This window comes from Ornithorhynchus anatinus, chromosome 19 (assembly GCF_004115215.2).
Source record: "Ornithorhynchus anatinus isolate Pmale09 chromosome 19, mOrnAna1.pri.v4, whole genome shotgun sequence".
Taxonomy (NCBI): domain Eukaryota; kingdom Metazoa; phylum Chordata; class Mammalia; order Monotremata; family Ornithorhynchidae; genus Ornithorhynchus; species Ornithorhynchus anatinus.
This window is the reverse complement of record NC_041746.1, coordinates 22112987-22121660: the sequence shown is the minus strand read 5'-3', so window position 1 is coordinate 22121660 and position 8674 is coordinate 22112987.

Sequence of the window (8674 nt, the reverse complement as noted above, 5' to 3'; positions counted from 1 at the left end):
GGGGTCAGGAGGGCGTAAGTCTACTTGAACGAGCTATGGTTCAGGGAGAGAAATTACTCTTCAAGTTAGCAATGGAAGTCACTGAAAGCCCAGTGACCTAATCAAAACTCATCTCCTGGTTTCCAGGATAATGGTCACCTAGGGGCTGAGCTAAACCTCGGGTCAGCTTATTATTTTTTTTTTTTAGATATTTCCGGGTCAAATTTAGGATTTGATATCACTATGAGAAGGCCAACGAAAGCCAACTTTGATGTGCGTGGCAAGAAGCAGGCCATATTTGTAGTGGATAAAGGGAGAGTCTTCCTCCTTAGCAAACAAGTGACAAAAATGTAGCTTATTCACGAAGAGACAGGAAAGACAAATTTGACAGAATGGCTGGGACGAATTTGTCAATTTTAACAACACTTGCCACAGGTAATGAATGTCAGTGTATTATTATGACAGTCACTCTGACAGTACCATCATTCCAAAAAGAGTTGTGAGGAGAACTTTCTCCAGAGAACATTCTACGGCAGTCATCAGTTCTGACAATTCCTTCAAAGAGACTGTCTTAAACTTTTGATCTCCTGCGGCCCTTCTCCGTAGCTTGCCACAGATGTTCAATTTGAAAGAATTATTCAAACGTCTACTTTGAGAAGCCGCGTGGTCTAGTGGAAAGAGCACGGACCTGGGAGTCAGAAGGACCTGACATAGTAAGCGCACAATAAATACTATTGAATAACTCTGTTGGTCGTTCTGTAGGTGTTTTCTCGGTTGTGGTAATATTGTTTTTATGAGGTGTTCTTCCCCTTCACTCTATTTATCGCCATTGTTCTCGTCTGCCCGTCTCCCCCGATCAGACCGTAAGCCCGTCAAAGGGCAGGGACCGTCTCTATCTGTTGCCGACTTGTTCATTCCAAGCGCTTAGTACAGTGCTCTGCACATAGTAAGCACTCAATAAATACTTTTGAATGAATGAAAGGACCTGGGTTCTAATCCCAGCTCTGCCACTTACCTCTTGTGTGACCTTGGCCAAGTCACTTCACTTTTCTGAACCTCAGTTCCCTCATCTGCACAATGGAGATTCAATATCAATTCTCCCTCCCTCCTACTTAGACTATGAGTCCCATGCGGGGCCTGATTATCTTGTTTCCACCTCAGTGCTCGACATGTGGTAAATGCTTAAAAAAATACCGTTCATTCATTCAATCGTATTTGTTGAGCACTTACTGTGTGCAGAGCACTGTACCAAGTGCTCGGGAGAGTGCAGTGCAACGACAATAAAAATAATGATGATATTTATTTAGAGCTTACTATGTACCAAGCACTGTTCTAAGTGCTGGGGTAGATACGGGGTTATCAGGTTGTCCCACGTGGGGATCACAGTCTTAATTCCCCATTTTACAGATGAGGTAACTGAGACACAGAGAAGTTAAGCAACGTGCTCAGAGTTCGACAGCTGACAAGCGGCGGAGCCGGAATTAGAACCCACAGCCTCTGACTCCCAAGCCCGTGCTCCTTCCTCTAAGCCACATGTTCCCTGCCCACGACGAGCTTAGAGTCTAGAAGGACTGTATTATTATCTACCACAGTTCTCGTTATTACCTCTTTCCAGGAAGGAGAAAACCCCTACAGGAACGATACGTGCTTCCTTCCTATTTAGAAAGCCAAAGGTGCGAAAAGCCAGAGGATACCTGACATCCGAGAATCACACTTACCTCCGAAAATCCTTGTCCGCGATTTGTACATTCCAAGCGCTTAGTACAGTGCTCTGCACATAGTAAGCGCTCAATAAATACTATTGAGTAACCCGGTTGGTCGTTCTGTAGGTGTTTTCTCAGTTCTGGTGAAGACTCCCTTGGTCCAATCCAACAGACTTTGGGATGGAGAATCCACCTCGAACCACTGATGGTTTGCTTTGAACCTCTTGTACTCTCTCCTCTCTGCCAGTGCCGAAGGAATTAAATCACTTTCAGCGGTATTACTAGACAACACTAATAATAATAATAATAATAACGATGGCATTTCTGAAGGACTCATTACATACAAGTTTTGCACAAAGCAATAATAATAATAATTATGGTATTTCTTAAGCGCTTACTATGTGCCAAGGACTGTACTAAGCGTTGATAGATTACAAGACATTCAGGTCAGATGCAGTCACTCCCCCAACCAAGTACTCATTCTAAATATGAGGGAGATTAGGTATTAAATTCCCATTACATAGATGAGGAAACTGGGACAAAGAAAGATTAAGTGACTTATCCAGGGTCACACAGCAGGCACGTGATACAAATAGTTTAGAACTCAAGTATTTTGACTTTCAGGCCAGTGCTCTTTCCACTAGAGCACACTGATTCTTAGCACTAGACCCGTTGTAAGATGATCGTAGGCAGGGGAAGTGGCTAAAAACTCTGTTAAAATGGACTCTCCCACAGTACTGTGCTCTGTACACAGTAAGCACTCAATAAATTCTATTTATTCATAGAGGAGAACAATAACGTTCACCTCCCGCTCAAACAGGGCCCACTTAACGTTGACATGACTCCAAGAAGTCCAAGTGGTAGTTTGCAAAGGCTCTGTGTTAGATAAGCAATTTACAGCTGGCATCTGGATTTGTTTCAGCTAAAACTTCCTAATAAAGCAATTTACTTTATGGTTCTCCGTTGGTTGTGAGGTTTCTCTAGGTAACAAAATAGGAACTGGCAAATTTTACCAACAAAGGCCGCTCTCACAGCAGAAACCAATCAACTACCTGAAATTAGAGTTAATTAAGCATTCACAACCGAGCTTAAGGAAATAAATGCAATGACGGTAACTGACAGTTCTCAGCTTGTTTAGGATTATGTTTATGCTAATTATAGTGATTCAAAAGCTTTTTTACTTCAGGCTACTTATGTAAACTTATTATATCTTCATAGACAACAATAGGGCAGTTTAATTTCATGATCAATTTTGAGTAGCTATTAAGTTTTACCTTCGGTCATATCACTTTTGAATATGAAGGGCAGTTATTTACAATCAGTTCTCCCGTAGCACACAATAAGGAAGACTTGTATTCTAAAATTCACCTTGATTGCAGTATTGCACATATCCATACAAGTTATTCGTCCCACCTGACACTGCAGTTTTTCTTTTTTGGGTTGGTTTGTTTATAATGACATTTAAGTGCTTACTCTGGGCCTAATACTGCACCAAGCACTGGAGCAGAGACAGTATAATCAGAGGCCTGTGTTCTATGTGCCTCTCTCTCTGGTCTGTAAGCTCCTTGAGGGCAGCATATATATATATATAAATATATATATATATACACATATCTAGATAGAATATCTCTCTCCTCTCTCAGGGTCACACCTGGAGAGTTCTCAGTACTCTGCCAGTCTCAACTACAGAAGAGGGAGTCAGGCAGAGGCATATCTATTCCATTCCTAGCTCGGACAGTGGCTAGCGAGTGGAAGACGACCTGCTACGAGTCAGAACTCGCCTGCGCTGGGCAGCAGCGGCACGGGAGAGAATCAAGGGCGAAGACTGAAATTTACTACATGGAAGCAAGCGGTGGTAAACCGCTTCCGGATTTTTACCAAAAAATTCTGTATATCCACCACCGAAGACTGAAGATGGAGGTGGGGCGTCACTACGGGTCGAAGTCGACTCGACGGCATGAGATAAGACAAGAATACCTATCTACTCTATTGTATTTCACTCTCCTGATCATTTAATCCAGTGCTCTGTACACAGTAAGAGCTCTATAAATACCACTGAAGATGATGGGGATGATGACGATAAATACCATTGATTGACTGACTGATCGACTGATCATGAACGCGGCCAGCAATGCATGAAGAAGTCCCATTCTAGATATAGTTCCTTGATAATTTCCTCTAAGAGGTCTAAGAGAACCTTCGATTTTCTTTAGAAGCCACTGAGCAACAGAAAGCACTCACTGTCTCTGCTGCTGGACGGTACTGGATAAACTGTGAGCCCGTCATTGGGCAGGGATCGTCTCTATCTGTTGCCGAATTGTACATTCCAAGCGCTTAGTGCAGTGCTCTGCACATGGTAAGTGCTCAATAAATACTATCGAATGAAAATCTTTCTAATGGATGCTCTCGAGAAGCAGTAAGGCCCAGTGGAAAGAGCCCGGGCCTAGGAGTCAGAGGACAGGGATTCTAATCCCGGCTCGGCCCCGTGTCTGCTGTGTGACCCGGGCAAGTCACTTCACTTCTCTGTGCCTCAGTTGCCTCATCTGTAAAATGGGGATTGAGACTAGGAGCCGCCTGTGGGACAGGGACTGTGTCCAACCTGATTATCTTGCATCTGCAGCAGTGCTCAGAACAGTGCTAGACTGTAAGCCTGTCACTGGGCAGGGATTGTCTCTATCTGTTGCCGAATTGCACATTCCAAGCGCTTAGTACGGTGCTCTGCACATAGTAAGCGCTCAATAAATACTATTGAATTGAATGGTAAGGGCTTAAGAAATACCACAATCATTATTATAATTATTATTAGTAGCAGTACAGTGCTCTGCAAACAGTAAGTGCTCAGTAAATTGGCGAAGTGGATAGACCACGGGCCTGGGAGTCAGAAGGACCTGCCTTCTAATACTGGCTCCTCTACTTCTCTGCTCCGTGACCTTGGGTAAGTCACTTTACTTCTCTGCGCCCTCAGTTCCCTCATCTGTAAAATGGGGATTAAGACTGTGAGCCCCACGTGGGACAGGGACTTGGTCCAACTTGATTATCTTGTATCTATCCCAATACTTAGAACAGTGCTTGGCACATAATAAGAGCTTAGCAAATGCCACAGTTATTATTCTTAGTAGTAGAGTGCTCGGAAAACAGTAAGTGCTCAACAAATACAATTGATTGATCGGGTGTTTCTCTTATATCTACACCAGCATTTTATACCTTATCAAGACGGTGAGCCTCGTATGGGATAGGGACTGTGAACAACTCCATTTGCTTGTATCCACCCCAGCGCTTAGTACAATTCCTGGAACATAGTAAATGCTTAACCAACACCACAGTTATTGTTATTATGCCTGGCACATAAGAGCATAACATTAAACCCAGAGCAAGCGCTCAATAAATACGATAGAATGAAAGAATAGTATCAACGGTTATGATTGACTAGGTGATTCTTCCCATCAGCAAGTCCTTTTTTTGCTCATCTCAGCCGCCCGTTGTCATACGGCAGACCGGCTGGAGCCTCCCTCTGTCATCGGAGAGGAATTCCGAGATCCAGCCAACCTCTCCCGGGATGGAAGGATAGCGGGGCGCGGATCGCGGGCGTGCAGAAAAGGTGTGAAGGAAGAAAGGGGGAACTGGTTCTAATTTGGGTCCTTGGAGATCCATCATTTGGTAGAGATGACAACTTCCAACACCCCACGGTTCTCCCGGTGACCCGTTACTGCAATTACTGAAGTCTAGGTCTCCGAATCCAAGCCGGTCCTCGGCAATTTAGAGAGAGTGAGAGAAAAAGAGAGTGGAAGAGAGAGTGTCGTGCCACTGCTTCAGCTGAGCGAGGAAGCTGAGAGAAATATGAGCAGACAGTGGAACTGATCCAGAGAAACAAAGACCTTAGTGGTCTGTTTACACTTAATACTAATGATCTTGCCAGGGAAATGAAGGCTTCTTAATAAGCTCTGAGCCGCAGCAGCGGAGGATACTCTTCCCTAAACCATTCTATACGAAGACGCTGGCCGAGGGAGTGCTTCTTCTAAAGCCGCTATATATAGAACTGTCCTTTTGACTTCTAAAAGAGTCCAGAGGCGAAGAGAACATTGTTCGGTTGTACGAAAACACTCGGAGACATAAAAGGTCTTTCTTTAGCGTCTTGGGGTGGTCCTTGGATTTGGTTTATTATCACTCAAATGTGTGATTGAATTTCAATTTGTAAATGTATTAACCACGGCTGATGATGGATTGGATTCCCAGAAGACCGATTTAAGATAAATCCAGAAAAATTAGGCACAGAGATAAAATCCAATTCCCAATCAACTCTTTTGAGGCTTCTCTTTGATGGGTAAGGCTCATCACAGGAACCGTAAGCATGGTTATAAACTCCTTGAGGAGAGGAAGCATGTTCGCAAACTCTATTGCGACGATGAGGATGACGATAATATTCGCTCAGCGCTTACTATGTGCCAGGCACTGAACTAAGTGCTGGGGTAAATACAAGATATTCAGATCAGACGAGATGAGCAGGTCGGAAGAAGATAATGATTCTGAACTCTCCCAAGTGCTTAGAACAGTGCTCCACACACGTCAAGCGCTCAATAGATACTATCGATCGAAGGTCATCAGTGTGTTTTGCTTTGGGCCTCCAGAAGAAAGGGAGGGGCTATTTCTTTCCTGCCTCAGAATGTCTCACACTGATGTTCTGGGTTTCGGGGGAGATGGAAAATCCAGATTCACTGGAAGAAGCTACATCTCAAATGCGATAATAAAGCTAAGCCTTCCTGTCTTTCTGGCAACCGATTCCTTCACGGAAACCTTGCCTTGCTTGATAAGCGAGGACAGACATCTAACTGCTCTTCTTCTTGGCCGATGTGCTCACAGGACCCTTCCACTGATTAAGAACTAATCGATAGGTCGGAACCTACCTGGAACTGCAGGTGGCTACCAAGGGAGCACCTCCAGCAGCCTCGGAAAGCCAAGCGGCATCGGAAAACGGAAATGAAGAACGCCTCGTCCGGGTCAGGGGCTGGTGGAGTCCTTAATAGCAAATTGATTTAGCTGGAAGGATTGGTGAATTCACCAGGTTCTGTTGGCAGCTAAACCTCTGATTCCAGCCAGTTTGAATGGACCGGAATCCGGAAGCTTTGCCAGAAAAGTTGGCGTTTCTGGAATTGAGAGTATTAAGATCTTTCACCTTCACGCTGCGTTGATTGGATGGCTTTGAGTTGCATTATAAAAGAAAGAGATTCAATAAAGGGATGCAATGAAGTCAGAAGGACCTGGTTTCAGTCAGAAAGACCTGGGTTCTAATCTCTTCTCCCCTACTTGTCCCCTGTATGACCTTGGGCAAGCCACGTCACGTCTCTGTGCCTCAGTTGCCTCAGCTCTAAAATGGCGATTAAGACTGTGAGCCCCATGTGGGGCAGGGACGGTGTCCAAACCGATTAGCTTGTAACTACCCCAGTGCTTCAAACAGTGCCTGGCGCAAAGTAAGCACTTAACAAATACCATTAAATAATAAAAATGAAAATAAATCGCTTCTGCACATCTCTACCCTGACTGTACATAAATCAGTAATAATAATAATAATAATAACTGTGGTATTTGTTCAGGGTTTACTGTGTGCCAGGCACTGTACTAAGCACTGGGGTGGATACCAGGAAATCAAGTTGGTCACAGTCCCTGTCCCACATGGGGTTCACAGTCTTAATCTCCATTTTACAGATGAGGGAACTGAGGCGCAGAGAAATGAAGTGATTCACCCAAGGTCACGCAACAGACAAGGGACGGAGCCGGGATTAGAACTCAGGATCTTCCGACTCCCAGGCCCGGGCTCTGGTATTTAGGAGAACCACTGCTCCTCCAAGTCTCACGCTGCTAATATGGAAGACAGGATATTGGGCTGGAGGGACAATTCATCCGTCCAATTCAAGGATGCTGTTACTCAGGATCTAAAATGGTAGCACAAACTTCCACTTCTGATTTGTATGGAAAAAGGCAAAGCTCCGCTACTGCTTTGAAACGATCAAACACTGACGCGGTGCGTTGATGAAATTCTAGCGTTTGAAAGTGATTATTTGATTTCACGTATTTATGCCATGCTCTGAAAATGTCTACAAAAGCAGTTTCACAGTTTTATAGCGTGCCATTCTTGAAAAATCTTGTTTAGCTTTTCTTTTTGAAGTTGCCCACAGGGGTTTGTTATGCTAAAGAGGGAGATACATGAAAATTTCATTCCATTTTAAGTTATCTCTGTTTCAGGAAAAAATAAAGAGAACTTAAATTGCAACGAATGCAGAAAGAAGTAGGGGCGGGGGTTTTATTACATTTTTGCTATACCGTGATAAGACCCGGTATATTTTCATCTACCTTTCTTAGAAGCATGGATTTGGACTGAGATCAAACATGGAATATTCCATTCTCCAGAGTTCCTGTTTGGTCTTTTCTGTGTGGGTGACAGGGCTGGGATATGCACGTGCTGTCTCGGTTTCTCTGCTATTGTGACATTCCTAAAGAACGGTTGGGAAAAATCCACGTTTCACTCCTTTTGCTCTTCGGGGCATCAGGGCACAAGCGATATCCTCCGCCCTTGCTCTTCCGTCCCAGAAACGATCTGAGTCAGCAGAGAAATCAATAAATTATTCGGTGGGTATTTACTGAGTGCTTATTGTGTGCAGAGTGCTCTACTGAGCGCTTGGGAGAGTACAGTACAACATCGTCGGTAGACACGTTCCCTGTCCCCAGTGAGCTTAAAGTCTAGCGGGGGAGCCAGACATTAATATAGTGCTTAGTGTGTGCAGAGCACTGTACTAAGCGTCTGGGAGAGTACAACAGAGTTGGTAGACTCGTTCTCTGTCTACCATGAGCTTTTACTCTAGAGGGGGAGGTGGACATCGCTAAGAATAAATAAATTACGGATACGGACGTCAGTGCTGTGGGCGAAAGACACCAGTCTCCGCTTCAGCGAAGCTCTAAGATGCACAGACGATCGTGACTCGCAGACTGAGCCCCCCTTT